Here is a 23,389-nt window from a genome sequence, read left to right on the forward strand (position 1 = left end):
TTTTCAAAAATAATTTTTTGAGAAATAGTAATTTATAGTTAGATTCTAACAAGAAAAAATAGGACTCCACTAAGAATTTAAATTTTATATTATTATTGTTGCATTTAAAAATTATCTAGTTCTAGTGATAATTTGGAAGGTGGGTTTTGTTTAGTTATTGTTATTATTTTCTCATTAAAACACTGAATCTGAGACTAAGAGGTTAACACACTTACCCAAAACCACAGAGCTATGAAATGAGAAAAAGTGACCCACATCTATGGAAAGTGGTAGTTATAAGCTGAAGACAGTGATGTGTTATTACACTTGGCTTAATGTCTTCCTGCATGTCAGGTCAAAGTCAAGCCACCACCTGAGCATGTGCACAATATTTTAGAAAAATGGAAATTCTATAGGGACTTGCATGGCATGGAATATCATGTTAACTCCTCAGAAATGATCAAAAGGCAAAAACCAGATAGTGTTAAGGGGGCCCGGGATTAAGGTTTGGTTGATCTAAACCTAGTAGGGATTACTAACTGGTTTCACCAATGTGCATGTAGATGGTTTCATGGTCTACATTAAGGTGTAACTATGTAGGCGACATCCACCAATAAAAAGAGAGAGGTGTTGCATACCATTTCCAGGAAAAACTGATAAAAAAAAAATTCTCTCTGGTCTGAATGTGTCTGAAAAGTCACATGCTTGAAACTCAATCCCCAACTCAATCATGTGGAAGTGAACAGGTTGAAAGAGCTTTGCCCTCAGAAATGGATTAGTGTGGCTATTAAGGGAGGTTAGTTATCATGAATGGATAACTAACATGGATAATATCATAGGAGGATGAGTTCAGCCCTCAACCCATATGTACCTGCACATACACACTCTATGCATGTGCCTTCCCTTCCCTTGGCCCTCTGCCTTCCACCACAGGAATCTGAGGATGCAAGATCTCCAGCAGAAACCAATACCATGGTATTGTGCTTTTCAGTCTTTAGAACAGTGAGAAATTAAATTCTTTTTTTTTTTTTTTAATAAATGACCCTGTCTCGCATTTTGCTAGAGCAACAGAAGACACACTAAGAAAAAAATGGCACTGAGAAGTGGGTTGTTGCTGCTGTAACAAACACCTGAAAGTATGGAAGTAGTTTTGGACATGAGTAATGGATAGAAGCTGAAAGAATTGGAGGAGACTAGAAGAAAAATTGTGTTGTCATGGGGGGGCTTATTAAGGGTGATCTAAGGACCCAAAAGAAAAAAAAATGCAGAAAAAGTATGGAACTTGGACATATTTAAGTCAGTATGACCAGAATATTGGTAGAAATATGGATGTAAATGCTATTCAGATGAAATAGCAGATGGAAATGAGGAAAAAGCTATCAGGAACTAGAGCCAAGGCCACTCTTGTTACAAGGTGGCAAGGAACTTGGCTGAACTGTGTTCATGTCAATGGCCTTATGGAAGACAGCGCCAAAGGGCAATGAACTAAACTATCTGGTGGGAAAAATGAGCAAAATATTTTAGTTGCCATGTGGTTACCTTGAACTACATATTGTAAAATGTGAGATGCGAGAAACTAAGGAATAAACTTATAATTAAAAGCAAAACAGAGTTCAAAGCTTTGATAAATTCACAGCTTGTCCATGCAAAGAGTGAAAAGGCAGTTTTAGGAGAGCACACCAAGAGTATGGGCAAGTGACCTTTTACAAAAGACATTATCATGGATATAAAGGAGCCCAGCACTCTCCATCACTGCTTATTAAAACAACAGAGGAAGGACCCCAAAGGCATTTCAGAGATCTTCAAGGATGCTCCTCTCATCACAGGCTCAGCATAGAATCTTGAGTTCAAGACTTCCAGAAAGGCACACACAGGACCTAAGCATTCACCTCTCCATGCAGCCTTGAGACTCTCTTCTCTGAATTCTGGGGCAACACTCTTAGATGCCCCAGCTGTGGCTCAAGTAGACCCAGGTGCAAATACAGACACATGTCCAGAGGGTGAAGACAGAAGACTTAGTGCCTCTAAGTGGTGCTGCCTTGTCAGATACATAGAGTGCACGAGATGTTGGGACAGGGAAGCATTGTCCCAGATTTCAAAGGGGACCCAGGCAGTAACATGATGCAGGTACAGAGGAACCACCAAGACTCCACCAAAGCAAAGCCAGTGAGCAATGGAATTGGGGCCAACTTCAAGACCACAGAAATGTAGGTGCCCAGGATTCAACCACAGGCTGGGAAAGCTGTAGGTATGTGTTTGCCAACAGTGAGAAACTCTAGGTTGAGTGAGCTCTGTAAAACCCCAGCGTAGGGCTGCCTGAGACAGTGGGGGACCAACCCCACACCAGTGTGCCCAGGATGTAGAATGTGGAATCAAAGACTACTCTCATATTTGTAAGATTAATGTTGCTTTCCCTGGTGGGTCTTGGTCTGACTTGGGACCCTTTCTTGCCTATTTCTCTTTTGGAAGGGGAATGTCTGTCCTATGTGTACCACATCATTGCATTCTGGAAGAACATGACTTGTTAATTTCATAGGCTGGGATAAATCATGCCTTGAGTCTCACCTTATTTGGGTAGACTTTGAACTTTGGAGATGGTACTGGACTGAGTTAAAACATTAAGACTATTTTGGGATGGAATAAATGCATTTTGCATATGAAAAGGAACACAGATTTGGAAGCCAGAGGTGGAATATGATATGAATCAAATGAATGTGAGCCCCAAAGATCAGATGTTGGAAACTTAATTCCTAATTGAATAGCATCGGGAGGTGGGACCATCAAAAGGGGATTCCCTCAAGAAGAGATTAGTGTTGGCATCACAGGAGTGATGGGAGTGGGCTTGTGATAAAAGGAGAAGTCTGGTTCCCTTTTCTCACCTTCTTTCACATATATTTTCTTGCCCTTCTGGCCTTATGCAATGGGATGACACAGAAAGAAGTCTCTTGCCAGATGCTGCCATCTTGGTATTGGACTTCCCAGCCTCTGGAACAGTGAGACATTAAATTTCTTTCTTTACAAATTACCCAGCCTGTGGCACTCTGTTGAAGCAACATAAAACAGATGAGTACAGTGATTCTCTGTATTCCTTTTCCTGCACAGCTGCCCAATATGGAGATGACCTTGGAAGATGCATGTTGAAGATGGCAGAGTCTCTATCCGCCTGGGTCCTGCCTTCTCCAAATGACAGCATGAAGAACTACTCGACTGCTATTCATCTACTACTTCTATTACTGAGAAGTAAATATTTTCTTTGAGCTGTTTTAGATGGTGGTTAGCCTACATTAACAGCTACAGTCCATCATACTTATTGAACTATACAGAAGGCTAATATTTCCTCAAGCTTTGGGCCCAGCATCTCCACTCCCTCAATATCTTTCTTTATCACCTTTGGCACTTCTATTCTGTAGCTTTCTTTGTTTCTGCAAAGTTTTCCCTAACCTCAGAGAAGATATTTCACAGCCCTCTAAATTTTTTTCTTTTGGGTTTCGGTAGCATAGAGCAAATTAACCTTGTGAACTCCCACTTGAGCAGGAGAACTCTATCATACGAGGCCCCCCAAAAACTCCTGACCTTGGCCCTGAATTCATTTCTCTACCTTGTTTAGTTTTCTGGAGCAATTTTTGCTGAGGATTTTTCTGTACTTCAAGTGTGGATGCTGCTTCATCTCTAATATTGCTAAATTGGGACTTGCCTTGGCACCTAGTAGGAATTCAATAAATATTTAACCAATAGTATCTATCCTTCAGGGCTTCAGGAGAATTGAGACAGGATTCCAGTGTTCTAATATGGAATATCAGGAAATTATGCTCAAAGTAAGACTTATAAGCACATTTGTAAAATTTATATAATTCAGTTCAAAATCGATTTGACTTTTTAAATCGCACTGATAATCCCACAGAGGAATTTCAAAGGGTAACCAAGATATATCCCATCTGTACTAAAGTGAGGTGGGCCTGGACACATGACCATTTTTTGATACACCTGTAGGAGAGAAATTGTATAGAGTATTGCCCAAATTGCTTGTGTGAAAACAATTAGTGCTTTAGCATGTGTCTGTGTTCCTTTAAGAAAAGGAAAGAAAATATTTGTAATTTTCCCTCTCAACTCCAAGTGAATGAAAGACAGAATAAGACAATAAAAATGCTTTTATAAGCATTAGGCAGTAGCATGCATTTGAATAGTTTTGACCCTCCATTATGACTGTTAATATTTCGGCTTATAGATTTTGGTGCAGAAGGTTACTGTTTTGCTTTATAGCTTTGCATACCATTTGAAATCAGAGAGCACCCTCAGCCTAAAGCAACTACACACCCACAGCTGGTTCTTCTCCCAGCCTTTCTGTGCATGCAAAGCTGGACCCCGAAATCAACTTCTATAGCATGCTTCTCTTTTCTTTCCAGACGCCACCATCATGTGAAATGTATTCAGAATATAAAGAGTCTAATCATTAGCACTTTTCCCATTCAGGGATTTAAAATATCTACAAGCTGAAGTTACCTCTACAGGGAATGGTCCCACTCTACTTCCATTTCTCATCATTTATTCTTTCTTGAAAGAGAGAACTAATTTGCCTCAATATATCACCACTTCACCATAAAACCCAAACCATCCAATCAACATGGCCTCTCCTGAGCAAACATACTGGGAATGAGACCCGTGGAAAAAATATGGTTGGCATTTAGTCCACTGCCAGCTTCTCCGAAGCAGCTCACTCCTTTTATTCACTCAACAGCATTCTTAGATGCTACGATTTTTGTATTGAGATGCACAATACGACAATCAAATAATAGATCAAAACAGTTTTGATAACATAACTGCATTTCAGCAGGATTCGTGTTTCTCTCTGTGAAGGAACATGCTATAGTACAAGAGCCAATGGCATGCAATGGTCCCGTATTTCAGATCAGAGAGCAGAAGTTGCAATATGTGTCTATATTTCCAACAACAAGCTCCACGTGTTTTGTATCATATGTCAGTTTTGTGCAACAGAAGCATAATACAAGCCACCTATATAATGTCTAGGGACTACATTAAGGCAGAATTAAGGCAGAATCAATTTTAGTTGCATATTTTATTTAACCTAATATATGCAAGATACAATAATTTCAACATATAAACAATATGTGTGTGTGTGTGTATATATATATATATATATATATATATATATATATATATATATATAGAGAGAGAGAGAGAGAGAGAGAGAGAGAGAGAGAGAGAGTTTTTTGGTTTTGTTTTTGTTTTTGTACCAGGGATTGAACTCAGGGGTGCTCAACCACTGAGCCACATCCCCCGCCCTATTTTGTATTTTATTTAGAGACAGGGTCTCACTGAGTTGCTGAGCACCTCGCTTTTGTTGAGGCTGGCTTTGAATTCTCCATCTCCTGCCTCAGCCTCCCCAGCCACTGGGATTACAGGCATGTACCCCCACGCCCAGCTGTAATCAATATTTTTAAATTTATTGAAGAACTGTTTTACATTCTCTTTTATCATACTAATTCTTCAAAGCCTATTATGTATTTGACACTTATAGTGCATCTCAATTTGGACTCCGGGGTGTCACTAGTATTTCATGTGTCTAACAGTAACTACTATGGAGCTACAGTCAAGCCCCATACACTTTAGTTTATGTTTGAGTGAAAATTCACCATTCCCACTTAATCCTTCATTCAGCCCTTCTCATATTCAGGGCTCAGAATTCTTCATTCGAATCTGATGGTGATATTTCAGGCAGTTTTCGAGGGACGGGAGATAGGGAAAAGACAAGGTAACATCCTTCTCCTCCAAAGTGTGGTAAGTCCAAACATCATTTGTCTTGAGAAGGCTGTCTTGATCCCTTGATTGGACCGGTTCCTTTGTCATACGCGGTCACAGCGCATACTCCTACTTCCTAGCCCTTTTTCTAGTTTATTTACGTATTAGCTAGTTTTCTTAAGTGACTGCAAGATCTATATGTAGGTAATGACTCCATCTGTCTTATTAATCATTGCAGCATTCCTGAAGTACCCAGCACAGCCAGTGCCTATCCCAGAATCAGTGTGCAGACATACTTTTTATATAAAGATGGACTGAGAAAAGTAAGGAGGAAGGAAAGGACAGGGGAAGGGAGGGAGAGAAAGGAAGGGAAGGAGAGGGAGGGAGGAAAAGAGGAAGGAGAAAGATGTGTTCTAATGGAAGGTGAAACAACTTCCTCAAAATATTGGTGATATTCATTAGCTAAATGGCATAGCCAGCGAGGATGATATAGCACTGTTCACCTTGCTTGTAGGCAGCGTCTTTTGAATTCTTCCAGACTCCACCAAACAAGGTTCATTTGCTCTTTTTCTGGATTTACTTCAACAATGTTTCAGTTCTGAGTATGACCCACAGATATGGTTGAAGGGGCTATATACTGTACAGGGACTCCAGTAAATTTTCAAAACTCTTCTATCCAGTTTAAAATGTATCAGATACATGCAAAGGCTGGCAGAATTTTACTACTACTGTCATCTTGCCAAGGATTGACAGGTGACTATTAGCTGTCTACACCCAAGACTCATTACAGAGATATGCAGATATTTCCTTTACTGTCAGCTATCCATTCTAAGGATTCAATTTGTGGATCATCAGAATTTGTTTTTAGGGCCAGTGTGTTATGTTTCATTTCATTTTTGTTTTTAATATCTTCGCGTAAATAGCACATACACAATTTAGGGAATTTCAAATTTATGCTTCAGTCAAGAAATTTCAAATGTTTTACGATACATACTGGCTTTGGAGTCTCTTTCCTCCAAAATCTATAATTTGCTCATTCTTTTATTTCTTTCATCAATCTATGAATTCAGTGAAGTCTGTTGATGTTGAGACTCTTTGGAGACCCTGTTCCTACCCAACCCCAGATATACATACAGCATCAATTTAGATTTTACTGACAGATACTCATGAACAGGCACAGAAGCAAACAGGCCTCTTCCTTTAGGAGGTCAGGTATTTTTCAAAGAGTAGATCACATACCAGCAGCGTGGACATCACTTGGGAACTTGCTAGAAACACCAATTCTCAGGCCCCTCCCCAGACACATTAAATCAGTGAAACTGGGCACAGGGCCAACCATCTGTGCTTTATAGAACCCTCTGAGGGGTTCTGATGCACAATGGAGTATAAGAACTACTGGTCTTGCCTGGCCTCTTGCCCTGAGCCCAGGTAAAATACCATGAAAGCCACAAAAATGAATTAGCTCATTAAGAATTCACGTTTGGAAGCTCAAAATGGTACCATGATAGAAAAATATATTTAGGACGCATATTCAAATCTTAGGATGATAATATATACACATATAATACATGTATATCTATTTGTATCTATCCAAAATTTACAAAAAATATCACAAGTATTATTTTAAAATCTTTTTACAGCAAAAATTCATCAAATTTCATTGTAAAGGGGAAAAGAAGTCACTGGTGCTATTTAAAAACCAACAACATTTCTGAAGTGAAATTCCAAGTTGTCTTTCAGTTTTTGTTTACAGTATTTTTAGATCGCTCTCTGCTTGCTATGTTTTCTTTTAGACATACTGCCAACTTTTGTATCTGTCATCTGGTTTAGAAAATGAGGTTTCTCATCATTTTAAAGCATTTCACCATTTCAGTTGTCACACTAATGCTTGGTACATCTGGAAGTTCCTGTGATAGGATGGATTTAGAGCCTGCATTTAAAAGCGTATCAAATAATTACCAATATTTAATTTCATGTTCCTTCAGAAAAAAAAAAATCCATTAGAGGTTCTACAAGCTCTTCTTCCATGCCATCCCCTAAATTAAATTTCATATTAAAAAGACGAGATTCTAGGATTTCTCAGGCTTCAGGTTTGCAAATTTAAATTACAAAAAGCAGAAAGGACGATATGGAATGAAGTGATTTATCCCAGGGGCTTGTTCTTTTTAAGTAGAAGATAAACTGAGACTCACAGGGGAGGGAGAGGAAGACAGAGGTGAGCCAGGTGGGCACCCTGCTCTTTCTTTGTTGTGCGATTCCATATTGCTTTGGGGTTTCTATTTCAAGCACCAATCATTTCTGTTTTCCTCCAACAAAATTGTGTTCTTGATGACTGGTGTGTTATTTTTAACAAAACTCATTTGACACCCTTAAACTCTAATACGGTTTCTCCAATAGGTTTGAAACATTAAGCAAAAATTTCCTCCCATTCCAAAACTCCAATGGGACTCAAAGTTCATTATTATTACCTTTAGAAGAATCCCATGGTATAGAATGCTTGGGATGGTAGCAAGGAGCATGGGGTCAGGAGGCTAATTTCTCAGGATGAATTCAGCTTGATGACACTGAACAATTTCTTCAACTCTATGTGTCTGAGTTTTTTAATGGATTGAAAGGGCATGCACATTTATTTAACACTTGGGTTGTTTTTCAAGAGGGTCAAACAAGTATTTATTGGCTTTATTTTATTGATAATAATTTAATAATTATTATCAATAATAATTTAATAATAATATCAGAAATTATGCTTTGTTCTTTCCGATAGAAACAAGCATCTTACGACTTTCTATCCTGGTATTTGCTAATTTTCTATAAACTTGTCAAAATGAAGGATGAAGAGGGGAAAGAACAGATAACTGGATGAGGTCCAGAAGATATCAGCAGGGAACTTCGTTGGGAAGCTGAAAATAGGAAGTGCCCGGTCCTCAAGATGGCCCCTTCCAGCCCTCCAGGGGTCTACCACCTCCTTCCACCTGTACTTCACAGCACCAAACCCACACCACACCTCTAATGCACACGCAGGCAGCAGAAGCACTCCCACTGCCCACCTACTTGTGGGCAACGGCAGCCCCCTCACCTAATGATTGTGTTCTTTGCCTAACGGAGGAAGGGGGCCCAGTCACACTGCCTGGGTGCTTGTTTCAAAATGCCGATAATTTGAGGATATGGTTATGCACTGGATTAACAAAGTCAGTACAGCTTTTCTTTTTCTTTGTTCTGGCAATGGAGCCCAGGGCCTCACGCATGCTGGGGAAGCATTCTACTGCCGAGAGACACCCCCAGCTCTTGTTTTTCTTTTGAAATACAGAGTCATTTTGACAAATACTTAATGCCATAATATATAAATAAAATAAGTCTAATATAAATATTATAACATAAAGGAATATGCAAAGTATATGTAAATATATATTCCTTTACATATTACATAGTTCATATTATATAAGTGTGTATATATGTGTGTGTGTGATTTATAAAAATATGAATGATCATTGAACAAAATATTCACATGAGTACATAGACACACCCAGGCATTATACATATAATATACGCATGTGCGTGCGCACACACACACACACACACACACACTTTCACAGCCACCACTCATGCTCACTGGGGCTCTGGAGGGCACAGTGATGGTGATCCTCTCTTTTCCTGAGTCACAGAGTAACTAAGCAGTGGAAAACTGCAGGGTATTGGATGGGAAAGCCTGAGCCCCTGCTCCTCTCTTGACCGAAAAAGAAACTAGCATCTCTAGAAGGAAAGGCTCAAGAACGGATTCCATCCTTTATCCACCTATTCTTTTCTCCTCTGTGGGGGAGGGGAGGTAACTCATCCACCTGGTGTCAGTGGGGAGGAACAGAACAAGGGGGCCATGAGGGTGACAGCATGTGTGTTCCCCTGTGCCCGAGCTGAGTGGAAGGGTGTCATGGGTGCTTCCATCCTAGGAAGCTGCTGTTTTGATCCCCGTTATCAACTGTTTCCAGTTCCAATTAGGAAGAGAGCAGGGTTATTCCTTGGCTCTTTACATGTCCTTTGTAAAACCCAAGTCACTAATTTGCTGCTGCCTAAACACATAGAATCTCCCCCCTGTCATGAAATACTGTGTTCTATTAAATCATTCTCAGTGATCATTCAGCATTCCCATCGTACGATGTTCTATACCTTATTGAGCCCATCAGGATTCTGAAAAATTATGAAGTCTCAGAAAATCACACCGACATTCTTTGCATACTGGTCTGTTCCTTTCCTGAAGAGGAATCCCTACAACAAGACTGGCTGGGTCAATGTCGTGTTCAGATTATTTTCTTTTCTATATAGCACAATGCTCTCATCCAGGTTTGTACTGCTTTATGCCACCCCAGAAGCAAACAAGAGCACCTGTTACCTTGCACCCTTACCAGAATTAAGGAATGGAATTAAAATAATATGTCACATTCCACTTCCTGTGATTTTACACGCTTCAGGGAGTGGGAAAGAGCCCCGGTGCCTCCTTTGTTTGGGAGGCATTGTTCCACTGCAGTTTGCCCAAGTGTGAAATGCCTGATTTCCTTAAGTCAAGTTACCTAATCTCTTGACATTACAAATATTAGCGTTTTAAAATCTGTTTTGAAATTAAGACAAAAGCAAACATCACTGCTAATGTACATTTGAGAGAGGAGGGGGGAAAGAAACCATGGCAACCAGCAGAGGAACTAAAATGGCAACTAAGAATTAGACACCAGAATAGAACCAGCAATGGGCCAGATGAGGAATATAACTGGAGGGGAGCTGACAGGAATTACAAGGTGTTCTTCTGCGTTTTGCCCTCCTCTTGGTCATTGCGAGAGGGATCCTGGATGAAGCTTACCTACACTACACTTCTGCTCCTCCTAAACTCCTGAAATGTACCACAGGCTGCCACACCACACGCAAACACAGCTTGTTTAGGCCACAGGATGGCACTCTGGGTGCATATAAGTGATGAAGTGCCAGGCTCCCCCAGGAAAAAAAAAAAAAGCTCTCTGTCCCTTGGGAGGATCCAGGAGACAGCACTCCAGCCTGCAGCAAAAGCCCAGCGCCTGCCCCCCTGGAGAAGATTAGTGCCTAACCTTTGATCGTCAGACCTTCTCTGTTTCTCTCCATACTTGTCAAATGCTGGTGAGGGTCTCCCAGAACAACCAGCCCCTTGGCTTCACTTCCTGGAGGGATGCACTTAGGGAGACCTAGAATACTCTTACAGCTTCCCTGGGAGCACACACCTCCTGAGAAAAATAACCTCGGGAAACGCAGCCACTTAACTGTTTTCAGATCACCTGGTGTCAGTGAAATTCCATGTTGTTGATGGTTTTGAATCTCCCAAAATGCAGTGCTGTTTTTCTTTAACTCCAATTAATATTTCATAGAGTGGGAATGATTTTAATATCTGTTAAATAGAGTGGTGTATAAATCATATAGACATGAACTAGCAAGACGGCCTTCGCCATGACAGCATCTGAGTTTTTCCATATTTGGACAATTGAGTTTGTCATTATTAATAGTTATTATCATTATGATGATTTACTATTCAAATGTGATTTACTATTCACAAGTAATAGTAAACTTAAGCTTTAAATGTGAAGACCTCTGTCACAGCATTAAAAGAAAACTGAAAAGGTGGCATAGATCCTTAGCAGAGCAAGTTACCCTGAACTAACTCTCTAACAAACTATAAACAATGGTAAAAAATATTGAAATTAAAATCACAAGAATGATTCTCACTTGGCCAAAGGAAAGAGGAGAGAGAGTTCCCAGGCAAAGGCATGGGAGGGAGAGATGGAATGAGACCAAGTAGGTACAAGGTGAACTCCTATCAAGGAATAAAATAATTCAATATGCAAAGTGGGACAAAATAATAGAAAGGTTTCAAGTCCAAGGTGAGGCTTTCAGACCTGCCTGGGACGCAGCAGGAAAGCCCTGAGCAGGGACGAAATCAATCACATGTCAGTGAAGAAAACAGCAGATTAGGAAAAGCGTTAGAGAAGAGGAAAGACAGGAGCCTTGGAAATGGCTGGAGGAAACCGCAGTTGTCCAGACCAGGGGAAGAATGAACTAGCAAGACAGCCTTCGCCATCACAGCATCTGAGGTCCCAGGCTGAATGCTGTCCTTCTAGCTCATGCCCGAGGACTCACTTTTCATTCTCTGTAGCCTCCACCAGTCTGGTCTGTATTGCTTTTCCTGCTTCACCAGGAGAAAGAAGCTCAGTTCCTTTGCTCCTCAGTCTACATGGTAAACCATGGATGAACCCCAGTTGGCCAGCAGCAGTTCCCTCCTCTTCACCACATACATATAAGTTAGCAATGATGGGCACCATCCATACCCTCAGAGGGAGGGTATGTTCTCATGAGCCTTCGTCTTAAAATGTCTAGAGATTTTCCATTTCTTTACGAACACTCTTCACTCAGCATTGATGGCCAACATCTTCACAGGCCCCTTCTTGCTCTTGGGATAATCCTGCCTCATTTTCTTTAAGAATCTCCAAAGCTGTGAGATAGAAACTCCATTCCAAATCTAGAACCCTCTATCTTTGCACCCTACTCTTATTGTAATGGGAAAAAAAAAAAAAAAGTCCTGGCTTTGATAAGCATCAAAACGTTTGCCTGTGCACTGGCTCGGGGCACTGCTCCTTCTGAAAGGTTTCTCATTTGCATTTTGGCCTCCTATTCTATGATTGACACGTCCTACTCACACAAAGATATAATCAAGCATATCTCATTTATTTAATCTTCAAAATTTTAATGAGTACTTATGAGTTATCAGCTGTTTTTCTATGAGTTAGGGATTTGTCAGTTAAAAATGAAACAAAACAAAAAGAGCTGACACAAATCCCTGGTCTCATAGAATTCTGGACAGTGCAAGTTAAAATTCGAGTTTCATCTCAAATAAATAGAAAAAAAAATAATTAAAATATGCCCTCCACTCCCATGACCAGAGAGCATTCTGCAGTGATTAACTGTTTCTCTGCTGTACTTTGCAGTCCAACTTCTTCAACGAGGTGTCTACCCATCCATGTCTCCACTCTTCCTCTTGCAATCATTTTTCAGACCACTCCATTTTGCTCCTGTCCTCATCACTCCACAAGAACTGCTCCAGCTCAGGTTTCAGAAGACATCCATGTTGCCCAGTGGAACAATTGCTCTCCAGTCCTGCCTCTTGCGACCCCTGGGTAGCAATGAATCATGGGAGCACCCTCCTTTCAGTTACACCACACCTTTGCTGGAGTCCTCTCCATTCCTCCATAAAACCCCGGGATGTGATTCTTACTGTGTGCAATGCTTCACCCTCTCTCTCTGCCTGCCTGCCTCCTACTCTTCAGGTCTTAGCTCAAGGGTCACTTCTTCAGAGAAGTTTTTCCTACCCAGATGATTAAATGTAGACTTCATTTTTACCCCATCTTCATTTTACCCCATCCTGTTCTTTGTCTCAAGAGCACTTCTCACAGTTTGTAATCTTATAAGTATATTAAAAATTTCCTTGGTGTTTGCAAGGAATAAAATATTTTCTTATAATTTTCTATACCAATTTTATTTTACAAATTTCTCTAATAATGCTTTATGTCCGATTCTATACATAGTGCCTGGTATATTATAGAATCTCCATAAATAGCTGCATGAATGCCTAGGTATTTCTTTGAGTATTATACTATGTCGGGGGGTGAACTGGGATCAAAAGTAACACTTTGTCTTAAAGAGTAGATAATGAGGAAAATGTCACTGAAATTCCTTCAGCAAAGGAAAATTGGGAAGTAGACCTGCTCTAAGAGGAAAGAAGGTGATCTATTTTGGGACCTGTTAGTTTTGAGCTGTCACTAGCACATTTAAAAGAAAAGATGTAACAGTGGTGGGGACATGTTTTGATAGACCCCATGGCTATCCTTTCTCAGACACTCTACCCTTCCCTACTTTTGTGAAAGTCCTGCTTGGTAGCTTGACCTCAGCTCAAGTAGAAGGATTTAGGCTGCCCTCATTGTCTTCCTTAGAGATCTTCTGGAAAAGCCAGTACTAAACTAGCTGGCACAGACCATCACACTAACAATAAGGATTGGCTTCGAAATAGACATGGGGTCTAATTCAAAGAGAATGTGAAGAGGTTTCTTAAGAGATTTGGAAAAGATTCTTATTCTAAGGACAAAAGGAGAGATGTGTCCTCTATCCTGCTGCACAGTCTTGACTGCATTCAGCTCATTTCTGAGCTGACAAAGGACAACTAGGTATAGGATAGAACCAATGTGAACAGAGAAAAAAAAAAAAAACAGATGAAGTAAACCACCTGGCTCCCCTAAGGTGTCTGTGTTGATGAACCCTGAAGTCCCTGGTTTTAGCTGGGATCTGAAATGTCCCCCAAGGGCTCATGTGTAAAGACTTGGCGCCAATGCAGCCATGTTCAGAGGTGGCACTTCTAGGAAGTGATTGGATCACAGAGGCTCCAATCTCATCAGTGGATTAACCCATTGATGGATTCATAAATTGAATGGACTCTTGGGAGACGGAACTTAATTGAAGGGGGTATACACTTGTGGGTGTGCCCTTGGAAACTGTATGTTCCTCCTGGCCCTTTTTTTCTCTTCATCCTTGCTTCATGGCTACAAACAGATGAGTAGCTGTATTCCACCATGCCTTCTCTGCCATAATGCTCTGCCTCACCCCAGGGCCATAGACATGGAGCTAGCCCACTATGGACTGACATTTTTGAAACCATGAACCCAAATAAATCTTTCCTCTTTTAAGTTGATTTTTTTTTTCAGGTATTTTGTAACAGAGATGAAAAGCTGACTAACATACTCTCAACTACTCCTTTCTATTAAGAGACAATAAATCTTTCAATAGGCTAATTAGAGTTGGATTATCTGGTATCTGTTTCATTTTCTTATTTACTGGAAACATCTAAACTCATACACATGAAGTAAGAGTTTGGGAGAATAAGTAAAAAAAAAAAGATAAAAATAGGCACACTAAGGAAATTGCTGTATTGAAAAAAAATGGAATACGTCAGTTAGCTTTCCATCCCTATAATAAAATAGCTGAGATAATCAGCATATACAAAGAAAGGTTTGTTTTGACTCATAGTTCTAGAGCTTCCAATACAAGATTAGGAAGACCTATTGCCTTGGGGCTTCTGGTTTGGGTGCAAGAGCAACAGTATGGAGTACATGTAGAGCAAACCTGGCAAGATAGTCAGTAAGGAAGCTGGGTCCCAGAGTCCTATTCAAGAACATGCCTCAGTCACTTATAGACTTTCCAGTGGGATTCACCTCTTAAACCCTCCCCTGCCACCAACAGCACTTCCCTGGGAACTAAGCATTTAACTATGAGACTCTGGGTATAGGGCAAAATCAAACAATAAGAGATGGACACATATTATATCTAAAGAAATGCTTAATAGGTAGAAAGAACTAGAAAAAACAGGAGCAAATATGGGGAAAATAGGTCCACCTTCCAAAGTCACTTAGTAATCTATGCCTGTTCTTTAGAAGAGTGATATGTTAGCTTTTCAGTACTCTGACCCAGAATACCTGACAATAACAACTTGATAGCAGAAAGTTTATTTTGGCTCACAGTTTCAGAAGTTTCAGTCCATGATTAGCCAGAAACACGTTGGTGGAGGAAAGCTTCTCAGCTCATAGCACCCAGGAAGCAGGGAAAGAGAGCAAGGAAGAGGCCAAGGGCATGTTACAGTCCCCAAAGAAATGACCCCAGTGACCCAATTCTTCCAACTAGGCCTCACCGCAGATAGTTCCCATCACCTCCCCATAATATTGTCAAATTATTAACACCAGTGGATTAATCAACTGGTGGATTCAGATTATTATGATCCAATCATTTCCCCCAAAGCCCTACCTCTGGATATTACTGTGATGGGGACCAAGTCTTCAACACGTGATATTTTGGGGAACATTCAAGTTCTAAACCACAATGAGTGATATTAGTTATGTTACTCATTCTTATCAAGGGAATCCCTCTAACAGAAAATAAGAACTTATAAACAAATACTACCTGGAAACAAACTCCGATTAAATTGCAGTAAAGAATATCAAGGATAAGAGCATGAACTTATCAATGGATAAGTATCACATAATTTCTCATGTATTTGTCAATGACTTCCAGGCTTATTGAAAGGTGCCCTTTATTCTAGGCACTGTCCTAGTTCTGGCACAAGAAAACACATCTGCCTTCAGGTTACTTTTGGTAGGGGAGTCTGACCAGTAAAAAGTACCTGACCCAGTGTGGTTGATTCTGGGAAAAATGTAGAGACCAGTGCCAGAATTATGCCAACTCTGTGCCCCAAAGTTAATGGCAGTGGAGTCCTGCGGTGATGGGCAATGTGAGGTGTCTTGGAGTAAACAGTTCCTGAAACGCACATTTAAGCAAGAGTGGGAGTCACCAGGGGGGAAGATGAGTTTTTGGCAGAAAGATCTGAGTACAGAAATGAAGAATGTATAACATAGCTCTGGAGTCCAAAGTGGGATTCTTGTGTCCTAACCTCTATTATGGTTTTCTCAAACTAGCTGGTCTTACCTATTATATCATCCCTTTGCAAAAGGCCATATTATTTCAGTTCAAATTAGTACCCAATTAAAAGCATTTATTGACCATGACATTCCACATAAGATCTATGGTTAACTATGATTTGATAATGAGCATGACGAGGGGCTCCTCAAAGATGCCTTGAGACACTCCTTCCTGAAGTGATTTTAGGAGGCAAACATATTGGTTTCTCTGGGATTTACTCCACTTGCTCTTATAAAGACCTGGAGATGCAGCATGTGAGGGCACTGTTCTCTTTATGGACCAAGTATGCAAATACTGCCAGTGAGAATTGCTTAGAAATACATTTTAATTCAATCTCTTGTGTAAAACAGAAACAAAATAAATTGCTAGCACTTCTTTCATGTTTGGAACATATCCCTTCCAAATCAATTTTTAGGCTGAGAGTCCTCAATGCCTATATCTTTCCATACATGGAAACTCTCCATGGTAGAGAATGGGTGATGTAGCCTTTGTTAAAATCATATTCTGCTATCATCTTGATGATTTTCTTCTAAGCTATCTATCCCGTAGGTTTTATTGTTGATGCGTCTCTAATCTTATGAGAAGATATGAATCAGACAAGTAGCAGGACGAAAGAAATGTTACTTCTTTAAGTGTTTTTAAACGAGACACCAACTTTCTGAATTTAAAAACCAGCAACAATTAAACTCAATGCCCATTACCAATAATGCACTGACTGTATCGCAGTTTGACTACATTTGCATCTGTAGATAATGACCTGTCCACAGCAATAGTCTCTAGTCAACAGAAATTCACACTGAGAACCATTGTTCCACAGAAGTTGAAATGTGAAAACTATGCACAGTAAAATTGATGAAATATGGATATCCCCCCCCAAAAAAAAAAGTCCTCCAATCATACCGTGGAGGTCTGATTCATATCTTCTCATTTATTCACTCATTCAGTCATTAATAATTAGACTCACTGAGTGTTCGCCATATGGTAGGCACTCCAATTAGGGTCATAAATGAAACAGATGGACTGATTTCTCCAATCACAGACATACAGACTTATGGATCTGTTAAAATTATGTACCATTACTGAACTTACAGCCTTGTAGCAAACAGGGGTTTCTTGTTTTTCACTATATTTTAAAAAATCAAGTATATTCCCAAGAATTGCAAAAGAAACTCCTCCTAGTCTACCAAGCTGCCATCTGGCCCTAAGAGAACAAAAAGTAAGTGGAGGGATTCCTGGAAAGAAATATAGGCATTCATCTTGAGCAATATTTACTTACGGCAGAGAAAGCACTGAATAGACAAACTAAGAGGACCAAGACTGTCCTAAGTCTGGAATGAGTTAAAGAGCGCAGAAGTAGAGGAAAGCTGAGCAGGAGAGACAGTGTGACCGCTAGCCAATGGGACAGGAAGGGACAGAAGGGAAGATGCTGTCCTTGTTCATTCTTCATTTCCCTTTTACACAAATGCATTCACCTGTTGGATATTTTTATAAATCTTGTGAATATCCCAAATTCTAGAATTTGCTTTCCTAGATTCAGTATATGGATCATTCAATATCTATCCCACGTCCAGATCTGGATTCAGCCCTTCTGCAGACTCTCCTAGGTATCATTTGCCAAAGAATTACCAGACAGAGACATTAAAAGATTTCAAGATCAAAGCATCTTGAAGACTAAAAGTTAATCCAAATATAGGTTATTTCAGAAATAGGGAGAAATAGACTCAGAGACTGATTGTAAGTTACCTGGGAACGTTCACCTCTTATTCTGTGATATATCTCCTTTGGAGTTACAGCTATTGGATGATTACATATGTGAGGTCTTCCAGCCTCAGATGCTGAAACAGGTATCTATCTGTGTCTCAGATGTTCCCCCAAACTAGTTCCTTTTTATTGTTTATATTATAAATGATAGCAGGTTCCCATGGAAAAAAAAAATAATCTCCCCACATTGTGGTTCATTGAGTTGAGCATCTTAAAAACTCACACAGGGTCATGAATCCTTATATATTGGGTATTGTGGTCAGCATTAGCTATTTGAAAGACAGAATAATGGCTTCCTTCCTTTCAAAGATCCTATGGCTCATTGAGACAGAAAACCATGCCAAAAGTTCATGCAATAATGAAGGTGTGAACAGGTACTGTGGAGAGGAATCAAAGCTGGCCTCAGGGTGGAGGAGCTGACTGAGAAGAGATCTGAGAAATAATTGGGAGTTGGTGAGGTGAGAGAGAAGAGCGTTGGTGGAGTGAACAGCTATTGATTTTGCCTGTCCAGCCACACTTCCTCTTGCTTCTGATAAGAGCAACTGAGATTTCTTGAGGAAGCCTAATGCTTTTCAAACTCTTGGTCCATAGGATTCACTATAGCTCTGATTTTCAGGCCACACATCTGTTCCAGGTCTCACCCTTTGGAGTTTCCCCTTGTCCTGGTCACAGGATTGCTTTCATGATGGTTGTAAAATGTGCACCATGCTAAAGAGACCTGAATCTGGAACTTCTAATACTTGAGAAAGAGGAAGTCTCCTTTTTTAATGGAATTGCCAACAGATTATTGTGTAGAGAACTGGCAGTCATCTAGTGACCATGAGGGACAGCCTATCTGAGAAAGGACCCATTCCAGAGGAAAAGAGAACTAAGGGTATGATCAATACTGGATAACGTAATTAGAGTATCTACAGGTCGCTGTGGAACATGCCTGTAATCCCAGCAACACGGGAGGCTGAGGCAGGAGATCGCAAGTTCAAGGCCAGCAACATAATAAGGCCCTAAGCAACTCAGTGAGACCCTGTAGATAAAAAAAATACAAATTAGGGCTGGGGGTGTGGCTCAGTGGCCAAGTGCCCCTGAGTTCAATCCCTGGTACCTAATAATAATAATAATAATAATAATAATAATTACAGTATCTGAACCCAGCTCTACCTAGAGACATGATAAATTTTCCCTGAACTTTCCAGTTGTGTCAATTTTTTTCCCTTTTCATTAATGGCAAATAGAGTGTTTCTATTGTCTTCATTGAGACAACTGCTAACAGCAGGAGTATATGGGCTTTGCATGTGAAAAGGATATGAATTTTGGGAAGTCAAAGGACAGATTATTATAGGCTGAATTGTGTTCTTGGCCCAAACTCATATGTTGAAGTTCATACCCTTAGGAATGCATATTCTTAATACCTAAGAATGTGAGTGTGTTTAAAAATAGGGTCTTTAAAGATGTAAGTAGGAAAAATGAGATAATTAAGGTAACAATTATTCAATATGATGAGTTTCCTTACAAAAAAGAGGAGGTAAAGACACGTACTCATAGGGAGGTGATCAAGTGTAAACACAAGGAGAACACAGCCATTTGCAAGCCAAGGAGAGAGAGACCCAAGGAATCCTGATGACACTTTGATCTTTCATTTCTAGCCTCTAGAACTATGAGGAAATACAGCCATATGTTGACACCTATGGAGGATTTATTCCAGGACCCCGAGGATACCAAAATCCATGGATATCCAAATCTCTTATATAAAATGGTATAGTATTTACATCTAATCTATGAATCTATGAATCTGTGTATTTTAAATTATCTCTATATATTATCTATAATATTTAAGGCAACATAAATATTATGAAGAATTGCTATACTATATTGTTTTGGGAACAATAACAACAAAAACATTTGTACATGTTCCATAGAAACAGAATATTTTACAGACTTTTCTTTTTAGCTGCAAGGGGTTGACTCCCTTGGATGCAGAATCCATGGACATGAAGGGCCAACTGCACATTCCTGTTGTTTAAACCACACAATTTGTAATACTTTGTTATGGTCACCCTCACAAACTAAAATAGGCAGGTGCCCAGGAAGACTACGGCAGAGAAAGAAACAGGATTGTCAAGACGGGTACTCTTAGAAGCAGAAATATTTTGAGAACCCAGAGATACAGAAGACAAAGAGAGTATCTCTAAACAGACGCAAAAAGGGGAAGGCGAAGGGATCACCTTCATTGTAATTTCTTTTTATGTTTCATTCTCTGATCCTTTATGTATAATTTCTGTGCCCATGATGGAAGACACACCACAGTGCTTGTTTTTAGATCCTGTGACACCAGACTTCAAATCCCTGTTATTTTGAAATATATCAGAGGTCCACTTGTGTCCCAAACAATCAACCTTTCCTGATAAGTTTGTGAAAGAACCCTCATCTGCAGGAGCCCCACTGTTGAAGTGTTCAGAGCCTGATGAGAGACATGGATCCTCAAGTCTGTCACTTCAAGTTGGTCCTAAGAAATGGCCTATTGTTGATTTCCACTTCAAAATGGCACATGGTTTTCTTTTGTCTACGCCCAGCCAAGTCCTGATGAGACAGAGACTCATCCAGCCTTAAAACAACGGACAAAAATTCTCAACTGCTGAACCTTCAAAAACTTCCCAGATTCAAGGCCACATTCTTCACTGTGACCAGAATGAAGTTCTTTGGCTCTGGAAGTCAGAGAGACAGAGAGTGTAATCGAAAAATGAGTCAAAAAGTTACAGGAAGAGACAGAAGGAACTTGTGTTTGAAAAAGAACTTAAAAATTGGATTTGTTTGCCCTCAGTCTGAATGTGAGGACTCATTACCAAGTGAGTTTTTCCTGTTTCATCTGGATACACAAAGTCAGAACCAGAGCTGGTGACTCAGGGGAGCCTGTCTCCTAGGCTATTTCTAACTCTTCACTTATTATAGTTAGACCAATGCTATCTTCTCTGTACTGAGTTCTATCCGAGACATTTTAAAGTGCTCTCTACCCGCCTGATAGAAAGCATTTGGGCATTGTTGAGTGTTTTCATGGATTTTTTTAACCTGCTCATAAAAACACCATTAGGTTCTCTTTTTTCCTTTTCTTTTCTTTTTTTCCTTTTTCTTATTTATTTATGGCAAGATTTCACTTCCTGCTATAATTGTTTACTAATTTCTAGATCACTCTATAAATCATATCCTCCATAGCAGGGCTTACATACATTGAGAATTCTGTGGAGTTAAAAAAAGAAAAGAAAGAAAGAAAAAAAATAGAAGTTAAGCTTCCTTCTTGTACTCACGGATGCTAGCTTTCAATCTTGGCTGAGATATTTTCTGTTGAGTCACTACAAAAACAACTCCTTCTAAATGGCTTTTCTACTTAGAGGAAAAATGAAATCAAGTGCTTTTCTTATCATATTAAGTGAATACATTATATGTTAACAAGCATTTTCTTATTTTTATAATGGAAAAATTGTTAAGCAGAATTTCACTCTCCCTAATTGTAATAAAGCAGATTTGCTTTTAGACTGAAATACAATAAACTCTTTGCTAAACAGCAGTGAAACAAAGGTAGGCTGAAAATGATAAACCCCCTTTGTAAATGGATATAATTTTACAGATAGGTCAGGTCTTTTTGCATTCTCCAAAACATATATTTCTAACAGGTTCATTCTTTTCTTTCTTTCTTTCTTTCTTTTTTTTTTTTTTTTTGATAGCTTTAGATACTAACTATGAATAAAGACCAAAGGTGTGGGGGGATTACTTTTCTAAACCTATAGTTAGACATTCAATAATGATATGACATTCTATCTGAAATGGTTTGAGTGAATATGCATGAGCCAGCTGTAGTTATACTGAAGTTAGGAGAATATTTCTCTAGTTCCTACACCAACAGCAAGGTCAAGTCTCTGCATTCCATTTTCCCCTGGAGCCTGTTGTAATGATCTCCCCCCAAATTTGTTGAGTATTTATTGTTGCTGCCACTGATTTGGCACTTAGCATATGCTACCTAGCATTGTTAATTATCTTTTTTATGTACATGTCCTGTCTGTCCAAGTAGCCGACTCTCCTTGACTGTGAGGCAATGTCTTGGAGCACTGTGTGTCTTCAGCACACAGCAATATGCTTCTGGATGATGGAGGTGATAATGAGAGAAAGGAGCATCATGGAGAAATTTACCCTGGAATACTGAGGCAGCTTGAATAGTGGCACAAAATACATTATTGTATGTAACATAATAACTCAGGGGATGTTGTTGTCTATCACGGCTGTGACCTACCAAAGGGCTTCATATATATAGCAGGACCTTAGCACATGTTTGGTTAATTTTAAGTAATTTTTTTTTCAGTCAGAGTGAATAGATATTCATCTTCTGTACTAGTTCACTTTGTATTTTGAGTATATATTTTCTTCTTCTAGCAGGTTCTCTTATTCATTAAGCACTTTTGTTCATGGTTCATCATTTTGATGTTTTCTCAGCATTGTCACCAAATCCTTATAAAATGAAGAGGCCAGGGCCTCATCCAAGGTTGAAAATACCAAAATCTTTTAAGAAGGAGAACAAATATTCTTAAAAAAAAAAAAATACCTCTTCTTATGGTTCTGGTATGCAATTAGATTTGAAAGTCATTAAAAATTCTACTCAAAGACTCTTATTATCATTATTATTATTAGCTAATGGCTAGCCTTATTTTTCTCTCACTTTTAATAGCATTCATATATTATTTAAATCATACATGAAATATGGTATGCATATAGATAGAGGTTAAATGGCTATGATTTTTAGGTGTGTCTATATATCTACATGTATTTTCACTTCCCACTTCACTTCACAAAAGATTTAAGACAGATGTGCTCAGGACAAAATAACGAATTAAAAAGATTGAAGGGGAAAGAAAAGAAGGATATAAAATTAATCATGACCAAAAGGCATAAAGATAATCTTTGCCAACTGGGATGCATGTAGTCCTGTTCAGAGCTCAAGATAAGCTGTATGTGTTAAGTCTATGTTTCCTAGCAGCCAGGGCAAAAAGGGAAACATAGGTGTTATACTGTGTCCATACAATGAAAGCATTCATTTTTCCAACACAGATTGATCCCTAGAAAGAAAACTATTAGCCATGATAGACAACAACATCCCCTGAGTTATTATGTTACATACAATAATGTATTTTATGCCATTATTCATTAAGAGTTCCATCTGTTTCAGCAGATAGCTTAATGAAAAAAATCACAATTTTTTAATAGCAATTCTATAATAATCTAAAATGGTATGATTATTCAGAAAAGAACGCTTTGGGTAATGAATGTCCTCCTGGTAATCTTCTATCAGTAGTATTTCTTACCAAATGTTTTGGATGAAGATTTGTAA

Source organism: Callospermophilus lateralis, chromosome 5, assembly GCF_048772815.1.
Source record: "Callospermophilus lateralis isolate mCalLat2 chromosome 5, mCalLat2.hap1, whole genome shotgun sequence".
NCBI lineage: Eukaryota > Metazoa > Chordata > Mammalia > Rodentia > Sciuridae > Callospermophilus > Callospermophilus lateralis.